Here is a 10863-nt window from a genome sequence, read left to right on the forward strand (position 1 = left end):
GGAGTTAGTTAGATTAGGAGTTAGTTAGATTACGAGGAGTTAGTTAGATTAGGAGTTAGATAGATTAGGAGGAGTTAGATAGATTAGGAGGAGTTGGATAGATTAGGAGGAGTTAGTTAGATAGATTACGAGGAGTTAGTTAGATTAGGAGTTAGTTAGATTAGGAGTTAGTTAGATTAGGAGTTAGTTAGAGTAGGAGTTAGTTAGTTAGATAAGGAGTTAGATAGATTAGGAGGAGTTATTTAGATTAGGCGTTAAATTAGGAGGAGTTAGATAGTTTAGGAGTTAGTTAGATTAGGATGAGTTAGATTAGGAGTTAGTTAGTTAGATTAGGAGTTAGTTAGTTAGATTAGGATGAGTTAGATTAGGAGTTAGTTAGTTAGTTTAGGAGTTAGTTAGTTAGTTTAGGAGTTAGTTAGTTAGTTAGTTTAGGAGCTAGTTAGTGAGTTTAGGAGTTAGTTAGATTAGGAGGAGTTAGTTAGATTAGGAGTTAGTTAGTTTAGGAGGAGTTAGATAGTTTAGGAGGAATAAATTTGATTAGGAGTTAGTTAGTTAGATTACGAGTTAGTTAGATAGTTTAGGAGGAGTAAATTTGATTAGGAGTTAGTTAGTTAGATTAAGAGTTAGTTAGATTAGGAGTTAGTTAGGTAGTTTAGGAGTTAGTTGCAAGATTGTTTGGGTTTCTAATTGTTAGTAAACTGGCTGGCTTCCATAGCTGTCAGCTATTGTTGGAAAAGAGTGAGAATTTTTGGTGCTGTTTGTTGGTGTGTGTGTGTGTGTCGTGGAGTGTTGGGCCTCTATTGGTAGTGTGTGTGAGTTTGTCATGGAGTGTTGGGCCTGTATTGGTAGTGTGTGTGAGTGTGTCGTGGAGTGTTGGGCCTGTATTGGTAGTGTGTGTGTGAGTGTGTCGTGGAGTGTTGGGCCTGTATTGGTAGTGTGTGTGTGAGTGTGTCGTGGAGTGTTGGGCCTGTATTGGTAGTGTGTGTGTGAGAGAGAGGAGGCTGGTGAGTAGATCTATAGGAGGACGAGGCTCGTCGTAACGTCTGGAATGGAATCAATGGAGCGGAGTTGAACATGTGGTCCTCATGTGTGTTTGATACAGTTCCAATGATTCCCCTCCCAGCCGTTACAACGAGCCTCGTTCTCCTATAGATCCTCCCAGCAGCCTTAAGGCAGACTTTACCCACTCATGGTTTTACTCACGGTGACGCTCGTCAGTCACTGCTGCTGGAACGAGTCGACGGTTCTGTGTGCGTGCCCGGGTCTGTGTACTAATCGATCCCAGATCCCAGATCTTTATCGTTCGTCAATAAAACATCGAACATCAGGAAAGAGGAAACCAAAAAAACAACACAGAGAAGAGATGTACGACTAAATAAATAATAATACAAATATTGAAATCATTTCAATAATAAAACACATCTGGAGTAGAGAGAACGGAGAGAGAGAGAGAGAGAGAAGAGGGAACAGAAAGAGAGAGAGAGACAGAGAGAGAGAGAGAAGAGAGAGAGAAGAGAGAACAGAAAGAGAGAGAGAGAGTAGAGGGAACAGAAAGAGAGAGAGAGAGAGAGAGAGAGAGAGAGAGAGAGAAGAGGGAACAGAAAGAGAGAGAGAGAGTAGAGGGAACAGAGAGAGAGAGAGAGAGAGAGAGGGAACAGAAAGAGAGAGAGAGAGAGAGAGAGAGAGAGAGAGAAAGAGAGAGAGAGTAGAGGGAACAGAAAGAGAGAGAGTAGAGAGAACAGAAAGAGAGAGAGAGAGAGTAGAGGGAACAGAAAGGGAGAGAGAGAGAGAAAGAGAGAGTAGAGGGAACAGAAAGAGAGAGAGAGAGAAGGGGGAACAGAAAGAGAGAGAGAGAGAGAGTAGAGGGAACAGAAAGAGAGAGAGAGAGAGTAGAGAGAACAGAAAGCGAGAGAGAGAGGGAGAACAGAGAGAGAGAGAGAACAGAGAGAGAGAGTAGAAGGAACAGAAAGAGAGAGTAGAAGGAACAGAAAGAGAGAGTAGAGGGAACAGAAAGAGAGAGAGTAGGGGGAACAGAAAGAGAGAGAGATAGAGTAGGGGGAACAGAAAGAGAGAGAGAGAGTAGGGGGAACAGAAAGAGAGAGAGAGAGAGGGAACAGAAAGAGAGAGAGAGAGAGTAGAGAGAACAGAAAGAGAGAGAGAGAGAGAACAGAAAGAGAGAGAGAGAGTGAGAGAGTGAGAGAGAGAGAGAACAAGAGAGCGAGAGAGAAAGAGAGGGAACAGAAAGAGAGAGAGAGAGAGAGAGTAGAAGGAACAGAAATAGAGAGTAGAGGGAACAGAAAGAGAGAGTAGAGGGACCAGAAAGAGAGAGAGAGTAGAGGGAACAGAAAGAGAGAGAGTAGAGGGAACAGAAAGAGAGAGAGATAGAGTAGGGGGAACAGAAAGAGAGAGAGAGAGTAGGGGGAACAGAAAGAGAGAGTAGAGGGAACAGAAAGAGAGAGAGTAGGGGGAACAGAAAGAGAGAGAGAGAGTAGGGGGAACAGAAAGAGAGAGAGAGAGAGTAGAGGGAACAGAAAGAGAGAGAGTAGGGGGAACAGAAAGAGAGAGAGATAGAGTAGGGGGAACAGAAAGAGAGAGAGAGAGTAGGGGGAACAGAAAGAGAGAGTAGAGGGAACAGAAAGAGAGAGAGTAGGGGGAACAGAAAGAGAGAGAGAGTAGGGGGGGAACAGAAAGAGAGAGAGAGAGTAGGGGGAACAGAAAGAGAGAGAGTAGGGGGAACAGAAAGAGAGAGAGATAGAGTAGGGGGAACAGAAAGAGAGAGAGAGAGAGTAGAGGGAACAGAAAGAGAGAGAGAGAGAGTAGAGAGAACAGAAAGAGAGAGAGAGAGAGAGAGAACAGAAGAGAGAGAGAGAGTGAGAGAGAGAGAGAGAGAACAAGAGGAGCGAGAGAGAAAGAGAGGGAACAGAAAGAGAGAGAGAGAGAGAGAGAGTAGAAGGAACAGAAAGAGAGAGAGAGGGAACAGAAAGAAAGAGAGAGAGTAGAGAGAACAGAAAGAGAGAGAGTAGAGGGAACAGAAAGAGAGAGTAGAGGGAACAGAAAGAGAGAGAGAGAGAGTAGAGAGAACAGAAAGAGAGAGAGTAGAGGGAACAGAAAGAGAGAGTAGAGGGAACAGAAAGAGAGAGAGAGAGGGAACAGAAAGAGAGAGAGTAGAGGGAACAGAAAGAGAGAGAGAGAGAGTAGAGGGAACAGAAAGAGAGAGAACAGAAAGAGAGAGTAGAGGGAACAGAAAGAGAGAGTAGAGGGAACAGAAAGAGAGAGAGAGTAGAGGGAACAGAAAGAGAGAGAACAGAAAGAGAGAGTAGAGGGAACAGAAAGAGAGAGTAGAGGGAACAGAAAGAGAGAGAGAGTAGAGGGAACAGAAAGAGAGAGAGAGAGAGGGAACAGAAAGAGAGAGAGAGTAGAGGGAACAGAAAGAGAGAGAGAGTAGAGGGAACAGAAAGAGAGAGAGTAGAGGGAACAGAAAGAGAGAGAGTAGAGGGAACAGAAAGAGAGAGAACAGAAAGAGAGAGAGAGAGAGAGAGAGGGAACAGAAAGAGAGAGAGTAGAAGGAACAGAAAGAGAGAGAGTAGAGGGAACAGAAAGAGAGAGAGTAGAGGGAACAGAAAGAGAGAGAGAGTAGAGGGAACAGAAAGAGAGAGAGAGTAGAGGGAACAGAAAGAGAGAGAGAGAGAGGGAACAGAAAGAGAGAGAGAGTAGAGGGAACAGAAAGAGAGAGAGAGAGGGAACAGAAAGAGAGAGAGAGTAGAGGGAACAGAAAGAGGGAGTAGAAGGAACAGAAAGAGAGAGAGAGAGTAGAGGGAACAGAAAGAGAGAGCTTCAAAGCTCAAACACACTTGTCTCTTCTCTGTCCCTCACTCGTGTGTGTGTGTGTGGTGTGTGTGTGTGTGTGTCAGGGCCATAAGGTGGTGAGTGGGACGTTCTCTCCACCGGTCCTCATTGTGGGCTACCATAAAATAGTGGAGATACCGGCTGGAGCCACTGACATCAGGATACAGGAGACTGTCAAGTCCAGGAACTACCTGGGTAGGTACACACACACACACACACACACACACACACACACACACACACACACACACACACACTAAAACAGAGATCGCCTCAATGGCGCTGCCCATGCTGTCATAGATGCCATTTAGCCACAGATACAAGTAAGGTTCCTCTATCCAACTTCATGGGTCGGACCAAGTTACAAATAAGGTCCCTCTATCCAACTTCATGTGTCGGACTGAGTTACAAATAACATTTACATTACATTTAAGTCATTTGGCAGACGCTCTTATCCAGAGCGACTTACAAATTGGTGAATTCACCTTATGACATCCAGTGGAACAGCCACTTTACAATAGTGCATCTAAATCATTTAAGGGGGGTGAGAAGGATTACTTTATCCTATCCTAGGTATTCCTTGAAGAGGTGGGGTTTCAGGTGTCTCCGGAAGGTGGTGATTGACTCCGCTGTCCTGGCGTCGTGAGGGAGTTTGTTCCACCATTGGGGGGCCAGAGCAGCGAACAGTTTTGACTGGGCTGAGCGGGAACTGTACTTCCTCAGTGGTAGGGAGGCGAATAAGGTCCCTCTATCCAACTTCATGGGTCAGTTAGGGTCATGTTGTGGTCGTACCGTACAGAGCTGTAGACTGAGTTAGTTCTGTGGTCATGTTGTGGTCGTACAGAGCTGTAGACTGAGTTAGTTCTGGGGTCATGTTGTGGTCGTACCGTACAGAGCTGTAGACTGAGTTAGTTCTGTGGTCATGTTGTGGTCGTACCGTACAGAGCTGTAGACTGAGTTAGTTCTGGGGTCATGTTGTGGTCGTACCGTACAGCGCTGTAGACTGAGTTAGTTCTGGGGTCATGTTGTGGTCGTACAGAGCTGTAGACTGAGTTAGTTCTGGGGTCATGTTGTGGTCGTACCGTACAGAGCTGTAGACTGAGTTAGTTCTGGGGTCATGTTGTGGTCGTACAGAGCTGTAGACTGAGTTAGTTCTGTGGTCATGTTGTGGTCGTACCGTACAGAGCTGTAGACTGAGTTAGTTCTGTGGTCATGTTGTGGTCGTACCGTACAGAGCTGTAGACTGAGTTAGTTCTGGGGTCATGTTGTGGTCGTACCGTACAGAGCTGTAGACTGAGTTAGTTCTGGGGTCATGTTGTGGTCGTACAGAGCTGTAGACTGAGTTAGTTCTGGGGTCATGTTGTGGTCGTACCGTACAGAGCTGTAGACTGAGTTAGTTCTGGGGTCATGTTGTGGTCGTACAGAGCTGTAGACTGAGTTACTTCTGGGGTCATGTTGTGGTCGTACCGTACAGAGCTGTAGACTGAGTTAGTTCTGGGGTCATGTTGTGGTCGTACCGTACAGAGCTGTAGACTGAGTTAGTTCTGGGGTCGTGTTGTGGTCGTACCGTACAGAGCTGTAGACTGAGTTAGTTCTGTGGTCATGTTGTGGTCGTACCGTACAGAGCTGTAGACTGAGTTAGTTCTGGGGTCATGTTGTGGTCATACAGAGCTGTAGACTGAGTTAGTTCTGGGGTCATGTTGTGGTCGTACAGAGCTGTAGACTGAGTTAGTTCTGGGGTCATGTTGTGGTCGTACCGTACAGCGCTGTAGACTGAGTTAGTTCTGTGGTCATGTTGTGGTCGTACAGCGCTGTAGACTGAGTTAGTTCTGGGGTCATGTTGTGGTCGTACCGTACAGAGCTGTAGACTGAGTTAGTTCTGGGGTCATGTTGTGGTCGTACCGTACAGAGCTGTAGACTGAGTTAGTTCTGGGGTCATGTTGTGGTCATACAGAGCTGTAGACTGAGTTAGTTCTGGGGTCATGTTGTGGTCGTACAGAGCTGTAGGCTGAGTTAGTTCTGTGGTCATGTTGTGGTCGTACCGTACAGAGATGTAGACTGAGTTAGTTCTGGGGTCATGTTGTGGTCGTACCGTACAGAGCTGTAGACTGAGTTAGTTCTGGGGTCATGTTGTGGTCGTACCGTACAGAGCTGTAGACTGAGTTAGTTCTGGGGTCATGTTGTGGTCGTACCGTACAGAGCTGTAGACTGAGTTAGTTCTGGGGTCATGTTGTGGTCGTACCGTACAGAGCTGTAGACTGAGTTAGTTCTGTGGTCATGTTGTGGTCGTACCGTACAGAGCTGTAGACTGAGTTAGTTCTGGGGTCATGTTGTGGTCGTACAGAGCTGTAGACTGAGTTAGTTCTGTGGTCATGTTGTGGTCGTACCGTACAGAGCTGTAGACTGAGTTAGTTCTGGGGTCATGTTGTGGTCGTACCATACAGCGCTGTAGACTGAGTTAGTTCTGTGGTCATGTTGTGGTCGTACCGTACAGAGCTGTAGACTGAGTTAGTTCTGGGGTCATGTTGTGGTCGTACAGAGCTGTAGACTGAGTTAGTTCTGTGGTCATGTTGTGGTCGTACCGTACAGAGCTGTAGACTGAGTTAGTTCTGGGGTCATGTTGTGGTCGTACCGTACAGAGCTGTAGACTGAGTTAGTTCTGTGGTCATGTTGTGGTCGTACCGTACAGAGCTGTAGACTGAGTTAGTTCTGGGGTCATGTTGTGGTCGTACAGAGCTGTAGACTGAGTTAGTTCTGGGGTCATGTTGTGGTCGTACCGTACAGAGCTGTAGACTGAGTTAGTTCTGGGGTCATGTTGTGGTCGTACAGAGCTGTAGACTGAGTTAGTTCTGGGGTCATGTTGTGGTCGTACCGTACAGAGCTGTAGACTGAGTTAGTTCTGGGGTCATGTTGTGGTCGTACCGTACAGAGCTGTAGACTGAGTTAGTTCTGTGGTCATGTTGTGGTCGTACCGTACAGAGCTGTAGACTGAGTTAGTTCTGGGGTCATGTTGTGGTCGTACAGAGCTGGAGACTGAGTTAGATCTGGGGTCATGTTGTGTTCGTACAGCGCTGTAGACTGAGTTAGTTCTGGGGTCATGTTGTGGTCGTACAGAGCTGTAGACTGAGTTAGTTCTGGGGTCATGTTGTGGTCGTACCATACAGCGCTGTAGACTGAGTTAGTTCTGTGGTCATGTTGTGGTCGTACCGTACAGAGCTGTAGACTGAGTTAGTTCTGTGGTCATGTTGTGGTCGTACCATACAGCGCTGTAGACTGAGTTAGTTCTGGGGTCATGTTGTGGTCGTACAGAGCTGTAGACTGAGTTAGTTCTGTGGTCATGTTGTGGTCGTACCGTACAGAGCTGTAGACTGAGTTAGTTCTGTGGTCATGTTGTGGTCGTACCGTACAGAGCTGTAGACTGAGTTAGTTCTGGGGTCATGTTGTGGTCGTACAGAGCTGTAGACTGAGTTAGTTCTGGGGTCATGTTGTGGTCGTACCGTACAGAGCTGTAGACTGAGTTAGTTCTGGGGTCATGTTGTGGTCGTACAGAGCTGTAGACTGAGTTAGTTCTGGGGTCATGTTGTGGTCGTACCGTACAGAGCTGTAGACTGAGTTAGTTCTGGGGTCATGTTGTGGTCGTACAGAGCTGTAGACTGAGTTAGTTCTGTGGTCATGTTGTGGTCGTACCGTACAGCGCTGTAGACTGAGTTGGTTCTGGGGTCATGTTGTGGTCGTACCGTACAGAGCTGTAGACTGAGTTAGTTCTGGGGTCATGTTGTGGTCGTACCGTACAGAGCTGTAGACTGATAGTTCTGGGGTCATGTTGTAGTCGTACCGTACAGAGCTGTAGACTGAGTTAGTTCTGGGGTCATGTTGTGGTCGTACCATACAGAGCTGTAGACTGAGTTAGTTCTGGGGTCATGTTGTGGTCGTACCGTACAGAGCTGTAGACTGAGTTAGTTCTGGGGTCATGTTGTGGTCGTACCGTACAGAGCTGTAGACTGAGTTAGTTCTGTGGTCATGTTGTGGTCGTACCATACAGAGCTGTAGACGGAGTTAGTTCTGGGGTCATGTTGTGGTCGTACCGTACAGAGCTGTAGACTGAGTTAGTTCTGTGGTTGTGTTGTGGTCGTACAGAGCTGTAGACTGAGTTAGTTCTGGGGTCATGTTGTGGTCGTACCGTACAGAGCTGTAGACTGAGTTAGTTCTGTGGTCATGTTGTGGTCGTACAGAGCTGTAGACTGAGTTAGTTCTGGGGTCATGTTGTGGTCGTACCGTACAGAGCTGTAGACTGAGTTAGTTCTGGGGTCATGTTGTGGTCGTACCGTACAGAGCTGTAGACTGAGTTAGTTCTGTGGTCATGTTGTGGTCGTACCGTACAGAGCTGTAGACTGAGTTAGTTCTGGGGTCATGTTGTGGTCGTACAGAGCTGTAGACTGAGTTAGTTCTGGGGTCATGTTGTGGTCGTACCGTACAGAGCTGTAGACTGAGTTAGTTCTGGGGTCATGTTGTGGTCGTACAGAGCTGTAGACTGAGTTAGTTCTGTGGTCATGTTGTGGTCGTACCGTACAGAGCTGTAGACTGAGTTAGTTCTGTGGTCATTTTGTGGTCGTACCGTACAGAGCTGTAGACTGAGTTAGTTCTGGGGTCATGTTGTGGTCGTACCGTACAGAGTTGTAGACTGAGTTAGTTCTGGGGTCATGTTGTGGTCGTACAGAGCTGTAGACTGAGTTAGTTCTGGGGTCATGTTGTGGTCGTACAGAGCTGTAGACTGAGTTAGTTCTGGGGTCATGTTGTGGTCGTACCGTACAGAGCTGTAGACTGAGTTAGTTCTGTGGTCATGTTGTGGTCGTACAGAGCTGTAGACTGAGTTAGTTCTGGGGTCATGTTGTGGTCGTACCGTACAGAGATGTAGACTGAGTTAGTTCTGGGGTCATGTTGTGGTCGTACCGTACAGAGCTGTAGACTGAGTTAGTTCTGGGGTCATGTTGTGGTCGTACCGTACAGAGCTGTAGACTGAGTTAGTTCTGGGGTCATGTTGTGGTCGTACCGTACAGAGCTGTAGACTGAGTTAGTTCTGGGGTCATGTTGTGGTCATACCGTACAGAGCTGTAGACTGAGTTAGTTTTGGGGTCATGTTGTGGTCGTACCGTACAGAGCTGTAGACTGAGTTAGTTCTGTGGTCATGTTGTGGTCGTACCGTACAGAGCTGTAGACTGAGTTAGTTTTGGGGTCATGTTGTGGTCGTACCGTACAGAGCTGTAGACTGAGTTAGTTCTGTGGTCATGTTGTGGTCGTACCGTACAGAGCTGTAGACCGAGTTAGTTCTGGGGTCATGTTGTGGTCGTACAGAGCTGTAGACTGAGTTAGTTCTGTGGTCATGTTGTGGTCGTACCGTACAGAGCTGTAGACTGAGTTAGTTCTGTGGTCATGTTGTGGTCGTACCGTACAGAGCTGTAGACTGAGTTAGTTCTGGGGTCATGTTGTGGTCGTACAGAGCTGTAGACTGAGTTAGTTCTGGGGTCATGTTGTGGTCGTACCGTACAGAGCTGTAGACTGAGTTAGTTCTGTGGTCATGTTGTGGTCGTACCGTACAGAGCTGTAGACTGAGTTAGTTCTGGGGTCATGTTGTGGTCGTACCGTACAGCGCTGTAGACTGAGTTAGTTCTGGGGTCATGTTGTGGTCGTACAGAGCTGTAGACTGAGTTAGTTCTGGGGTCATGTTGTGGTCGTACCGTACAGAGCTGTAGACTGAGTTAGTTCTGGGGTCATGTTGTGGTCGTACCGTACAGAGCTGTAGACTGAGTTAGTTCTGGGGTCATGTTGTGGTCGTATCGTACAGCGCTGAGGACTCAGAGTGGAGTCTCCATCATCAACGGCAACTGGGCGATCGACCGCCCGGGCCTGATCGTTGCAGTTGGAACCCGGTTGACATATCGGCGACCCAACGAGATCCGGTCCAGAACCGGAGAGTCCATCACCGCACCGGGACCCACCACGGAGGAGTTACATCTATACGTAAGACACACACAGTTACCGATTTATATATAATATTAGATACACACAGTTATCTAATTTTATATATATATATATATATATATACACACAGTTATCTAATTATATATATATATATTATATACACACAGTTATCTATTTATATATATACACAGTTATCTAATTATATATATATTATACACACAGTTATCTAATGATATATATATTATAAACACAGATATCTAATTATATATATATCTATATATACACACAGTTATCTAAATATATATATATATTATATACACACAGTTATCTAATTATATATATCTATATATACACACAGTTATCTAATTATATATATATATATTATATACACACAGTTATCTAATTATATATATATTATACACAGTTATCTATATATATATATAGATATTATATATACACAGTTATCTATATATATATAGTATATACACACAGTTATCTATTTATATATATATATTATACACACAGTTATCAAATTATAAATATATATTGTATACACACAGTTATCTAATTATATATATATATTATATACACACAGTTATCTATTTATATATATATTATATACACACAGTTATCTATTTATATATATATATATATATTATACACACAGTTATCTAATGATATGTATATTATACACACAGTTATCTAATTATATATATATATATATATATATATATTATATACACACAGTTATCTAATTATATATATATATCTATATATACACACAGTTATCTAATTATATATATATATATATATATTATATACACACAGTTATCTAATTATATATATTATACACACAGTTATCTATTTATATATATATATATATATATTATATATACACAGTTATCTATATATATATAGTATATACACACAGTTATCAAATAATAAATATATATTATATACACACAGTTATCAAATTATATATATATATATTATATACACACATTTATCTATTTATATATATATTATATACACACAGTT

At 44.4% G+C, this 10863-nt stretch overlaps 1 pseudogene; it reads left to right on the forward strand.

Annotated features, from left to right (window-relative positions):
* Positions 1 to 10863, forward strand: part of LOC135530811 (thrombospondin type-1 domain-containing protein 4-like) — a 35472-nt pseudogene that overhangs the window by 1626 nt on the left and 22983 nt on the right.

This window comes from Oncorhynchus masou, unplaced genomic scaffold, assembly GCF_036934945.1.
Source record: "Oncorhynchus masou masou isolate Uvic2021 unplaced genomic scaffold, UVic_Omas_1.1 unplaced_scaffold_1428, whole genome shotgun sequence".
NCBI lineage: Eukaryota > Metazoa > Chordata > Actinopteri > Salmoniformes > Salmonidae > Oncorhynchus > Oncorhynchus masou.